The sequence below is a fragment of the Lycium barbarum genome, chromosome 10 (genome assembly GCF_019175385.1).
Source record: "Lycium barbarum isolate Lr01 chromosome 10, ASM1917538v2, whole genome shotgun sequence".
Lineage (NCBI taxonomy): Eukaryota > Viridiplantae > Streptophyta > Magnoliopsida > Solanales > Solanaceae > Lycium > Lycium barbarum.
This window is the reverse complement of record NC_083346.1, coordinates 44,856,585-44,871,060: the sequence shown is the minus strand read 5'-3', so window position 1 is coordinate 44,871,060 and position 14,476 is coordinate 44,856,585.

Below are 14,476 nucleotides of genomic sequence, written 5' to 3'. Positions count from 1 at the left end.
AAGAATCCCAAGGACAGTACTTAAATGATCTACATGCTCTACTTCAGACCGAGAATATACCAAAATGTCATCGATGAACACAATTACAAATAGATCCAAGAAAGGCTTGAACACATTATTCATCAAATTCATGAATACTGTCGGGGCGTTAGTCAACCCAAACGACATTACCCGAACTTCGTAATGACCATATCTGGTTCTGAAAGCCGTTTTTCGAATATCTTCTTCTCTAACTCTCACCTAATGATATCCTGATCTCAGATCTATCTTTGAAAACCGCTTAGCACCCTGCAATTGATCAAACAAATCGTCAATTCTCGGAAGCGGATATTTATTCTTTACTGTCACCTTGTTCAACTGCCTATAGTCAATGCACATTCGCAAGGAACCATCTTTCTTTCTTACGAACAAGACAGGTGCTCCCCATGGCGATGAACTTGGCCTAATAAATCCCTTCTCGAGCAAATCCTTTAATTGTGCCTTTAGCTCTTTCAATTCTACATGAGCCATTCTGTACGAAGGAATAGATAAGGGTTTGGTATCTGGCAACATATCAATAGTAAAGTCGATCTCCCGTTCTGGTGGAAGACTTGGAAGCTCATCTGGAAACACATCTGAAAACTGATTTACTACCGGAACAGATTGAAAAGTCGGCAGCTTTACTTCGATGTCATGAACCCGGAGTAAATGATAAATATAGCCTTTAGCAATCATTTTCCTCGCTTTGAGATAGGAAATAAACCTACCTCTTGAAGATGTTGTATTACCTTTCCATTCAAGCACTGGTTCTCCCGAAAATTGGAATCGAACCACGTTTGTTCTGCAATTGACATTAGCATAATACGAAGCCAGCTGATCCATGCCTATGATAACATCAAAATCTAACATTTCCAGCTCGATCAGATCAGCTAAAATATGACGATCGCACACCACAACCACACGATTCTTATATACCTGTCTAGCTACTACTGGGTCACCAACAGGGGTAGACAACTCAAAAGGTTTAATCGGCTCGAGTTTCACCCCAATATGACCAGCAATATAAGGAGTGATATACGACAAGGTAGAACCCGGATCTATCAATGCATAAACATCATAGGAGAATACCGATAATATACCTGTAACAACGTAAGGGGAGGACTCAAGATCCTGTAGCCCAGCTTATGCATAAATACGGGGCTGAGGGCCACTCGAACTGGATGCTCCCCCTCTGCCTCGACCACGACCTGATGGCACCTGTGAGCCTTGCCCTACAGGGCGCACCGATGAAGAAGAGCCGGCAACTGATCCTGTGGGCTGGGTCCCAACTCTGCCACTCATCAAAGGACAATCACGCATCATATGCCCAATCTGACCACAGGCATAACAAGCATCTGAGCCTCGGCGACACCGACCCGAATGTAATCTACCACACTGGCTTCATCGTTGTACCAGTGGCCTTTTCTGACTAAAATCACCTCCAAATGGGAACCCACTCTCGAGCTCTAACCCAGACTAGAATAAACAGGGCGGTCGAATCCCCTACTCGCAAATTGAGAAGGTGCACTAGCCGTAGATTAGCCTGAATGTCTATAATACTGTTACCTCTGACCCCCTCTATACTCACTACTAGCACTGGCAGACCTGGCCCTCTTACCATGCCCTCTATCAATATCACGCTCACCCTTGTGCGGCTGCTGCTGCTCTTCTAAATTCTGGGTATGGGATTGAATACAAGAGATATTCATCCCTTCCAGGAGTGAAGCTGTCAAGCAGTCTTTGATCAAGTGTGGCCCCAAGCCACTTACAAATCGATGCACCCGGTCCCCTATATCGACTACCATGGTCGGAGCATACCTAGCAAATGAATTAAAATGGTGACTATACTCCCGAGCACTCATATTTCCTTGCCTTAAATTCAAAAACCTATCGGCAATGGCCCGTTGGACCTCGGGTGGCAAATAATGGCGGATGAAAGCATCTATGAACTCCTGCCATACCGGGGGAGTCACATTTTCTCCTCTCGAAGAAATCCAGTTATTATACCAAAGGACGGCTACATCTCGCAATCTATAGGACTCTAACTCCACTGACTCAGTATTAGACTCATGTATTATTCTTAGCGTCCTCAACATCTCATCTATAAAACCCTACGGGTCTTCATCCGGCTTTGACCCGAAAAATTCTTGAGGATTCAAACTCGTAAAATCACAGGCTCTTGCACTAACTGCTCTATCATCTGGACCCGCACTCTGTCACTGAGCCTGAGCAACAACTAGCTTGGTCAATAATTGAATATCCTTGGTCATCTACTGGCCCGAAGCACCCGATGGAGGAACTGGAGGCATTGGAGCTGGAGTGGAAACCCCTTCATGCTCCTCTAAAATAGGTGGAGTGTGAGAAGTACTAGATGGAGCCTCATTATGGGGCTCACCCTCTTCTATATTCACTGGTGGCTCTCGTTCAGTCTGCCTTCCTATCGTAGTCTTGCCCTTTTGGGCAGATATCGCTTTCCTCTTCATAGGCATAGCTGAAATCACAGCGCACAATTATAAAAAATAAGAAATCTTATATTACAACTCTATCGCACGATCTATAAGAAAGAAGGACGATCATTTTTCCTAAATGCCCCGCAGCCTCTAGTTTATAAATGTGGCGCACTTCATACCCATAAACAAGACTCTATTGGACAAGGCGCGTAGACATACCCTAGGACGAAACTGCTCTAATACCACTTTTGTCACAACCCAACTAGAGGGCCAGGATGGGCACCCGGAGCTAGCCTACCGAGCACCACTCATCATGTTCATCATCATATTCAACTTGGATCAACACAATTCTCAAGCAAAGCTTACTATTAAACGATCTTCAATTACTCCTCAAATATACATATATGTACAAGCCCACGAGGCTACAAAATGATATACAAGATATACACTAAGAAGATCATGAGACATCTACTACCCACACATATGTCCACGAGCCTCTAACTGGAGCACTGAATTTATAAGGACGGGATAGGACCCCGCCATGCCCCAAATATGTACGCAAAAGAATAAACCAATAAACTGCAACTCCGGAGTAGTGGAGTGCTCCTGTATATTTGCAAATAAGCTCCTAAGTATCTGTGCCGTCTCTCTGTCTACCTGCGGGCATGAACGCAGCGTCCATAAAAGAAAGGACGTTAGTACGAACAATGTGCTGAGTAAGTAAGGCCTGTATAACAGCATAATCAAGAAATAAGAGAGCATAAGATGAAGAGATAACCTGTAACTAATCTCCTCGTAAGGCGGAATCATGCATGCTAACTTTTATATCTTGAACATCATCATATCATCTATACATACATAAACTGCCCGAACATATAGGTACAGTGTGATCATCATTGTTAGCCCGTGTCTGGGCCTCCCGTGTCTAGGGTAACCATCTCATGCCCCCCTCTAGTGGTGTCTATGTTATATCCCGTACGTTGGATTATTCGTTGGATTATTCGTAAGCTAATCAACATAAGTTTAAGGACGAGATTATTTTTCGAATATGAGACAAGGACTTTCTAATCTCGATTTTTAATATTGCACGGTTTGCTAGTTAGTAACAAGTAGTATAAAAATATTAGGGAATATTAGGGGTTAATTAACCATGATTAGATTATTATGTGGGGATTAAGGATTAATTAGCCTAATTAGTGTATTAAGTAGGCCCCACCAAGCATCATAACAAAAATCTAATTAGTGTATTAGTGTATTTCCATAGTGGGGCACGTCTACGAGTATTAAGCTCCCTATAAATAGCATTTTGATGACTCAGAATAGTCATTTATCACATTTTCATCTTCAACCAAATTGACTTAGAGAGAGAGAGAGGCAAAGTTAAGCTAGAGAGAGAGAGAGGGTTCGGCCATGGCTGCTCCTAGCCGAGCTTGAGGTTTGATGGGAGAAAAATTAAATTTCTAAGGTGTTGTAAACATCCAAGTGATTAGCAGCGTTAAGGACCGAAGCTTGTTAAGGTAAGATTTAATTCTCTCTAACATGTTGTAGAGGTGGTTTGGACTTTGTATAATTTGGTAAATGTGGAATTGGATGTAAAGAATTGTGTGTGTTGATGCTAAGTTGTTTTTTGGGTCGTTTGGGGGCTGCTCTAACTTAAAAATGATAAATTAATTTTGATGTTGTTGTCGTTATGGTTGGCATTGATCGTGTGATGGAAGTGAAAGAATTTGATTCTTAAGGTTATAATCGTATTGTATTCGAAAATGATTTGGTTGTGTGGAAAGGAATGGAAATATAGTTATAAGTAGGTATATGTGTTGTTGTTCTTGTGAAATTGGAGGACTAAGTGTAGTTAAGGCTCGTATTGTGTTGTTATAATTGATGGGCTGCTTTAGGACTTATTAATGTTAAGATAATTTTCTTGCATATGGAAGTTGAGGCTGTTGTTGTGTTGTTGCTAATGTGAATCACTAATTGATAAGAAAGAAACGTATAAAATATCGTATGCGAAGCGTATGTGGCTTGTTGGGTGCATATTTTAGATATTTGAGATATATAGGGCATTATTATGTTATGTGGGCTGTTTTGGAGTATCCTCAGATCTTATTTCGACTAGTTCTTAATGTGATAACTTAGACGTGCTTTGGTTGTTTCTATGTTGATTGTTGTATAGTTGGCTTAAATGTGAGGAAATTGAGCGATATAGGGGAAGTGCTGCCCAATTGTCTACAAATAAACTACTAATGTTGAAATACATTTTATGCCTTTTCGTGGCTTAACCATAGTCTTGATATCTTAATATAGGTTTAGATATTTTGGGAAACGTATACATATCGAGTCACGGATTAAGCGCTAAAGGTATGTGAAGCTAACCCTTCTTTCTTTGGCATGATCTTTATTAGAAAATAGACGACGAGCATGTGATTTTAAAGAAACTCCTATTCTTAGAGCCACTAGGATGGCTAATGTTCATGATTCCCAAAACTCACTTTATTATGTCTTGATACGTATCTATGATTCTTGAAGTTCTATTTGATATGTTCCATAGTGACATTCGAAGGCTACTTGATATGACTATTGTCTTGATTTCCAAATGATAGTCCATTTGAATATTCTATTGAGTCTCAAATATAATTTAGTTTGCATATGGTTGCTCACTACTCCGCTCATGCATGCCTCAATATATCTTCCACCGAGTCCCGGGCCGGGTATGTTTTCGTGCACAGTTTCACTGCATTGTTCACCGAGTCCCTCACTAGAAGGCCGGGTACGATATATATATATGATGATATGATGATGTGATAATATGATGATATGATGATATGATGATGTGATTATGGTGACAAGGATGGCATGTGATGACTTTATTCACCGAGCCCCATAATGGGCCAGGTATGATATGCATGATTTACATTTCATAAGACAAGTGTATTAGTATTTTGAATGTCATACCTATCTCCTGTGATCCCTATTTCAGTCATGATCCTCTTTATTGTATTTCATGTTTTATATACTCAGTACATATCTCGTACTGACCCCCTTTCTTCGGGGGGCTGCGTTTCATGCCCGCAGGTACAGATACCGATTTGGCGATCCTCCGGCTTAGGATTTCCACTCAGCTGTCTTGGAGAGCTCCATTGTCCCAGAGCCTAGACTTTTGGTGCATATCTTTTGATGTATATATATGCTTATCCAGGGGTATGGAGGGGCCTTGTCCCGTCATATTTCCCTATCGATACTCTTAGAGGTCTATAGACATATGTGTGGGTTGTGTATATGTTTTGTTCAGCTATGTCTATGTGATTCGCTATGGATATGTTCGTCTGTAGTGGCAGCCTTGTCGGCTTGCGCATCGCATTGGTATGTAGTGGCAGCCTTGTCGGCTTGCGTATCGTATTACATTTTGATTAATTGTGACTCCTCAGGAGACAGGTTATCTTGATATATATATGATGACGTCATGAACCTCTAGAGTTGTTTTTGCAAATTTCCATATTGTTCCTAGTTCAGTCTGACTATATCTAACAGGTACGAGTGTCCAGCTCGGGCACCAGTCATGGCCCACGGGGTTGGGTCGTGACAAAAGTGGTATCAGAGCAGTTCATCCTCAGAGTGTCTACAGACCGTGTCTAATAGAGTCTTGTTTATCGGTGAGTTGTGCACCACATCAATAAACATAAAGCTACAGGACATTTGGGATATTATCTTTCGTTCTTATCCTAGATCGTGCGATAGAGCTGTATTATCAGGATAATCCCTCCCTAACAGATTATTATGTTTACAACTATGCCTCCAAAGAAAGCGACAGCTGCCCAGAAGGGAAAATCGGTAGCAGGAGATACTAGCTAGACTCGGAGAGTTACTAGGGCCCGTGTCCAGCTTATGCCTGAGATTGTGCTTCAGTCGGCGAGTTCTGCTACACCGCCACTTTCGGAGGAACTCAGAGCAGCAGCAGCTTCAGATCAGGGGGCAGCTCCACCGCCAGCCCCTAAGGCCCCAGTACCTGAGCCTCTAGCTCCTCAACTAGGGGCAGAGGATAGGGCCATGAGAGATGCAGTTCAACTGCTGACCAGATTAGTGGCAGGGCAGGCTTGCAGACATAGACTAGGAGTCGACCATGCGGATATACATGATAGTTTGAGGGCTCGTGAATTCATAAGTTATAATCCTCCAGAGTTTTTCAGGTCAAAGCCCGAGGATGATCCGCAGGAGTTTGTTCGGCAGATGGAGCGTACATTGAGGATAATCAAGGCTTCTGAGACTGAGTCTGTTGAGTTGGCTTCGTATCGGTTGCGTGATGTAGTCGTTAATTGGTATGAGTCGTGGGAGTTATCTAGGGGCGAGGGTGCTCCTCCAGCAGTATGGGATGAGTTCGTGGAGGCCTTCCTTGGCCACTTGCTGCCCCAAGAGATGAGACGAGCTAGAGTTGCTAGATTCTTACATCTGAGGCGGAGTGGCAGGAGCATTCGAGATTATAGTCTTGGGTTTGATTCGTTGGCCAGATATGCGCCTACTATTGAAGCTGATATGGCTGATAGAGTGCATCGTTATGTGATGGGACTGGATCGCTATTTGATTGATGGTTGTATAGCAGTGGCTCTTCAGCCAGGTATGGATATTGCTCAGATACAGGCATATGCACAGGGGGTAGAGGATCGACATAGAGGACATCAGCCAGATAGAGATCATGAGAGAGGTCAGCATAAGAGGGCTAGATGGGCTGGTTATCCTGGGGTGTTTCGAGGCAGGCAGCCTCAGCAGTATAGTAGATATCCTTCCCAGCTAGCACGGAATGCACCCCCACAGTTTACAGGTAGGAGATTTTATAGTACAGGGTATTCAGGAGCCGGTCAGAGCTCCAGGGCTTCAGGTTGGCAGGTGAATAAGGGTTCGAATCAGTCGAGGCTACCTTTGCCTCGATGCTCTCGGTGTGGTAGGCCCTATTCTGGGGAATGCCGTTTTGCTACAGGTGCTTGTTTTTCTTGCGGCCACCAAGGCCATATTATGAGATAGTGGCCGTATGGTGGTGGTTCGGGTGGTGTGGCTCAGCCCACTGGATCGGTTGCTGGTTCATCTTCTTATGTAGCTATGCGCCCTATGGAGCAGGGTATTCAGACACCAGCAGACCATGGTAGAGGTCGTGGCGGAGCTTCCAGTTCTAGCGGTCCTTCAAACCGCATATATGCCTTGGCTAGTAGACAGGATCAGGAGGCGTCACCGAATGTGGTTACAGGTATATTATCGATTTTCTCTCGGGACGTATATGCACTGATAGATCCAGGCTCCACCTTATCATATATATCTCCCTTTGTTGCTCGATAGAACCATTTGAGGTAGCTACACCGGTAGGAGATTCTATTATAGCAAAGCAAGTATATAGAAATTGTTCGGTGATTATATATAGTCGTCATACCGTGGCAGATCTGATAAAGTTAGATATGACGGAGTTTGATGTTGTTATGGGTATGGACTGCTTAGCTTCTTGTTATGCTAACGTTGATTGTAGAGAAAAGATAGTCTGATTTCAGTTCCCAGCGGAGCCGATTATAGAGTGGATGGGGAATACAGCATCGCCGAGGGGTAAGTTTATTTCATACCTCGAGGCAAGGAAGATGGTTAGAAAGGGGTATATTTATCATCTGGTTCGTGTGCATGACTTGAAAGCAGAGGTACCGACTCTTCAGTCAGTCCCGATAGTTAATGAATTTCCAGATGTGTTCCCAGACGAGCTTCCAGGTCTTCCTCTTGAGCGGGAGATAGAGTTTACTATAGATGTATTGCTAGATACTCAGCCCATATCTATTCCTCCTTATAGAATGGCACCGGCAGAGCTGAAGGAGTTAAAAGAGCAATTGAGGGACTTATTAGAAAAGGGCTTCATCAGGCCTAGCACATCACCTTGGGGAGCACCGGTATTATTTGTGAGAAAGAAAGATGGATCGCTGCAGATGTGTATTGATTATAGGTAGCTAAATAAAGTAACAATAAAGAATAGATATCCCCTCCCCAGGATTGATGATTTATTTGACCAGTTGCAGGGTGCTAAATGTTTTTCGAAGATAGACTTGCGGTCAGGCTATCATCAGGTGCGGGTGAAGGAGGCAGATATTCCGAAGACTGTATTCAAGACTCGATACGAGCATTATGAGTTTAGAGTGATGTCTTTTGGGTTGACCAATGCTCCAGCGGTATTTATGGATTTAATGAATCGAGTTTTCAAACCATTCCTGGATATGTTCGTGATTGTATTTATCGATGATATTCTGGTCTATTCACGTTCAGAAGAGGAGCATGCACATCATTTGAGGATGGTACTTGAGGTGCTCCAGCACTAGAAGTTGTATGCTAAGTTCTCTAAATGTGAATTCTGGTTGACTTCAGTGGCATTCTTGGGGCATATTGTTGGAGCTAATGGTATTCGGGTGGATACACAGAAGATTGAGGTTGTAAATACTTGGCCTAGACCTACGACACCTACGGAGGTACGTAGTTTTCTGGGGCTAGCAGGATATTACAGGAGATTTATAGAAAAGTTTGCCTCAATTTCAGCGCCTTTAACAAGGCTAACTTAGAATGTAGCTAAGTTCAAGTGGACTGACGCATGTGAGCGAAGTTTCCAGTTGTTGAAAGATAAGCTGACTACGGCTCCAGTCTTAACTCTTCCAAAGGGACCAGATGGCTATGTTATTTATTATGATGCCTCAGGCGTTGGACTAGGTTGTGTATTGATGCAGCATGGCAGGGTTATAGCCTATGATTCCCGACAGCTCAGAAAACACGAAAGGAATTATCGTACTCACGATCTGGAGTTAGCAGCGGTAATTCATGCTTTGAAGATATGGAGGCATTACTTATACGGGGTTCACGTTGATGTTTATACGGATCACAAGAGTCTCCAATATATCTTTAAGCAGAAAGAGCTGAATGTGCGACAGAGGCGGTGGTTAGAGTTGCTAAAGGATTATGATGTTGATATCCTATACCATCCAGGGAAAGCAAATGTTGTAGCAGATGCTCTTAATTGTAAATCTATAGGTAGCTTGGCAGATGTGCAACCAGAAAAGAAGGGGATAGTCCGTGAGATTTACCGACTAGCTAGCCTTGGAGTCTGTTTAGCTGATTCTGGAGATGGTGGAGTTTCTATTCGAGAAGTTGCTGAATCCTCTATCATGGAAGAGGTAAAGAGGCAACAGTACAAAGACCCTGTTCTAGCACGGTATAGAGATACAACTTTTCAAAAGGAGGAGACCTCGTTCAAAGTTACACCTGATGGCGTGTTACGATATGAAGGCAGACTATGTGTACCTGAGGTACCAGGGTTATGGCAACAGGTTATGGGAGAGGCACACTATGCCCGTTATTCTGTTCATCCAGGGTCGACGAAGATGTATCATGATCTCAGATGTTTGTATTGGTGGGATGTCTTGTAGAAGGATATAACAGAGTTTGTTGCTCGGTGCCCAAATTTTCAACAGGTTAAGGTCGAGCATCAGAAGCCTGGTGGGTTATTATAGGAGATAGAGATCCCAACCTGGAAATGGGATGTAATTAATATGGACTTCATCACAGGTTTACCTCGCTCTCCACGGAAGTATGACTCTATATGGGTTATTGTAGATAGGCTGACAAAATCAGCCCATTTTCTCCCAGTCAGGATTACTTATACAGGTGAGGACTATGCAAAGTTATATATATCAGAGAGATAGTGAGACTCCATGGGGTTCCCATATCTATTATCTCAGACACAGGAGCTCAGTTTATAGCTAACTTTTAGAGATCATTCCAGGAAGGATTGGGGACACAGGTGAGTCTTAGCACAGCATTTCACCCTCAGACTGACGGGCAGGCCGAGCGTACTATTCAGATACTAGGAGATATGTTGCGGGCCTGTATAATTTATTTCAAAGGTAGCTGGGATGATCATTTGCCACTTAATAACCAACGAATGGCAAGTGCTTTTCCTTGTGTGGATCCTATTTCAATGGGAACTTGATGAGTCGATCCACCTACACGAGTTTGCTTATAATAATAATAGCTACCATTCTAGTATCCAGATGGCACCTTATGAGGCCTTATATAGGAGGAAGTGCAGGTCACCTATTGGTTGGTTTGATGTTGGTGAGACTAAATTAATAGGCCAGACATGATTCAGCAAGCTGTTGATAAGGTGAAGATTATTTAGGAAAGGTTATTGGCAGCCCAGAGTCGACAGAAGTCATATGCAGATAATCGACGTTGACACTTAGAGTTTCAAGTTGGTGATTGGGTATTCTTGAAGGCGTCACCCATGAAGGGGGTAATGAGATTTGGAAAGAAAGGAAAGCTTAGCCCGAGGTACATTGGGCCTTATCAGATTATCCGTAGGGTAGGCAGGGTTCTCTATGAGTTGGATCTGCCATCTTATTTGGAAGCAGTACATCCAGTCTTTCATGTGTCGATGCTTCGCAAATGTATTGGCGACCCTTCTAGAGTATTCCCCGTGGATGATGTCCAGGTGACGAAGGAGTTTTCCTATGAGGAGAAACCTATAGCTATACTTGATCGGCAAGTTAGAAGATTGCGTACTAATGATGTGGCTTCCGTCAAAATGTTATGGCGAAATAATAATAGAGAAGAGATGACCTGTGAAGCCGAAGATGAGATGAAAAATAATTATCCTTACTTGTTCCATACGCCTGCAGGTAATTTAAATTCCTCACTTGACTATATTGATTGGTAGATGAGACTATATGCTATAGCAATAAAAGAGAATTCCCCGAAATCTTTATAAGACCTTATAGGACTAGTTTAACATTCGAGGACGAATGTTCTAAAGGGGGGAAGGATGTTATATCCCGTATTTTTGTACGTTGGATTATTCGTAAGCTAATCAACATAAGTTTAAGGAAGAGATTATTTTTGGGATAAGAGACAAGGACTTTCTAATCTCGGTTTTTAATATTGCACGGTTTGCTAGTTAGTAACAAGTAGTATAAAAATATTAGGGAAGATTAGGGGTTAATTAACCATGATTAGGTTATTAAGTGGGGATTAATGATTAATTAGCCTAATTAGTGTATTAAGTGGGCCCCACCAAGCATCATAACAAAAATCTAATTAGTGTATTTCCATAGTGGGGCACGTGTAGGAGTATTAAGCTCCCTATAAATAGCATTTTGATGACTAAGAATAGTCATTTATCACATTTTCATCTTCAACCAAATTGACTTAGAGAGAGAGAGGCAAAGTTAAGCTAGAGAGAGAGAGGGTTCGGCCATGGCTGCTCCTAGCCGAGCTTGAGGTTTGATGGGAGAAAAATTAAATTTCTAAGGTGTTGTAAACATCCAAGTGATTAGCAACGTTAAGGACCGAAGCTTGTTAAGGTAAGATTTAATTCTCTCTAACATGTTGTAGAGGTGGTTTGGACTTTGTATAATTTGGTAAATGTGGAATTGGATGTAAAGAATTGTGTGTGTTGATGCTAAGTTGTTGTTTGGGCCGTTTGGGGGCTGCTCTAACTTAAAAATGATAAATTAATTTTGATGTTGTTGTCGTTATGGTTGGCATTGATCGTGTGATGAAAGTGAAAGAATTTGATGCTTAAGGTTATAATTGTATTGTATTCGAAAATGATTTGGTTGTGTGGAAAGGAATGGAAATATAGTTATAAGTAGGTATATGTGTTGTTGTTATTATGAAATTGGAGGACTAAGTGTAGTTAAGGCTCGTATTGTGTTGCTATAATTGATGGGCTGCTTTAGGACTTATTAATATTAAGATAATTTTCTTGCATATGGAAGTTGAGGCTGTTGTTGTGTTGTTGCTAATGTGAATCACTAACTGATAAGAAAGAAACATATAAAATATCGTATGCGAAGCGTATGTGGCTTGTTGGGTGCATATTATAGATATTTGAGATATATAGGGCATTATTATGTTATGTGGGCTGTTTTGGAGTATCCTCAGATCTTATTTCGACTAGTTCTTAATGTGATAACTTAGACGTGCTTTGGTTGTTGCTATGTTGATTGTTGTATAGTTGGCTTCAATGTGAGGAAATTGAGCGATATAGGGGAAGTGCTGCCCAATTGTCTAGAAATAAACTACTAACGTTGAAATACATTTTATGCCTATTCGTAGCTTAACCATAGTCTTGACGTCTTAATATAGGTTGAGATATTTTGGGCAACGTATACATATCGAGTCACGGATTAAGCGCCAAAGGTATGTGAACCTAACCCTTCTTTCTTTGGCATGATCTTTATAAGCAAATAGACGACGAGCATGTGATTTTAAAGAAACTCCTTGTTACACCTCGGAAATTTCTCCGTGAACGTAAAATGAATAGACCAACGAAGTGTATGAGTGTACGATGTTTTACTAAGAAGGGGATGACTACTTATGAGTTTTGAAAATGCTAAAGTTGCAGATTTGCACTTCGGCCCAGTTGGTCGTAAAATAGAATATGGCCCATAAAGTAGTTTACGGACCGTAAACTGCTATCGTCTTTCAACATTCCAAAACTTCAACTTCCTGCCAAATGTCTCAATGGTTAAATACGACTCAGAATACGGACTGTAAATCGAAATACGGCCCGTAAACTATGACCGTAAACCACCATGACTCTAGCAAACCTTTCTGGTTCTGTTATGCTTAAATACGGTCGTGAAAGACGGACCGTAAACCAGAATATGGCCCGTAAACTAGGTTTACGGCCACTGTGCACTTCAACTATTGTTCATAAAAATCAGATTTTAAGTTAAGTATAAGGGACCCTTTTTCATTCCATTCATTTCATTTTCACTCCACACTTCAAGAAACATCTAGAATACTCTCTAATATTCATCCACAAGAGAAGCAAAGGAAAATCAAGATCAACAACACTAAATCCATGAAATCAAGAGTGTGAAACTCATCAAAGTTCATCTACACCAAGAAATTGCAAAGGAAGTGAAGTAGGGTTTTTGGCATAGAAGAGTATTGCTAATCAAGGCTCATTCCTACCACATCTAAGGTACGTTTCATGACTTTCTCATAATGATTGAAGTATTTATACGTTGAAACACTTGGATTATAGAAGAGTGTAGTAAATAGGTCATAAAATGTGAATAGTGCCATAGTTGAATGATAGTTGGATTGAATTATGAATGTTGATGAGTTGGGAGTATAAATATGTTATAAATGACGTGTAGACCATAAAATAGGTGTGATGTATGAGAAAATTTGATGAAAAGCTAAAACCCTTAAATGTGGAGAAATTGGAGAAAAATGGTGGAATGTGGTAAATGTAGATAAATGACGATTGTTGATACGATATTGTGAGTGTTGTTGTGAATGTTTGGTAGTTGAAATGAAACATGGGAAAAGTAGTAGAAACAAAGGAAATGCTGCCCAATTTTCCCTAGAAATAGTAGTGCGTTCTTCTCGTCGATTGACTAACGATGGTATTAATTCTCTCTTGAAGGTAGAGGCCTGACATTAAAGGGAATCAAGCAAACGATAGCATAGTTAAATGAAAAAGGTATGTGAGGCTTATCTTTTCTTTCAAAAGGCATGAATCCTTCAAGTCTTATATAATCCTTCTACAAAACGAAGCCTATGAGTCCTTCAATATATTGAATTACATACGAATATGATGGTGATGATAATGAGCTAGAGCATAGCGATTCAAGAAATTGTGACATGATGTTCCTATAAGGCTAATGATGTTATCTTTGTTAACACTCGCCTTATGCTCTATTTCCTTCAAGGCGAGGCACGATACTCATAAACGTTCATAATATAATCGGGGGTTCACGACCTTACGTCACCCCGACATAGTGTGGTTGCCCTTAAAGCTTAATGTATGCTCTTAATGCTAATATATGACATGTCTATAGGATGATTAACAATTCTAGTTGTAATACGATGATGATACGTATAAGATACCAAGAAATGATAAGATGATGCTATGTTATGAGATGTGTAATAGTGATGTGTTATGATTGATTTTGTGATGATAAGATTCCATCGTGCCTATTTCGCCGGGC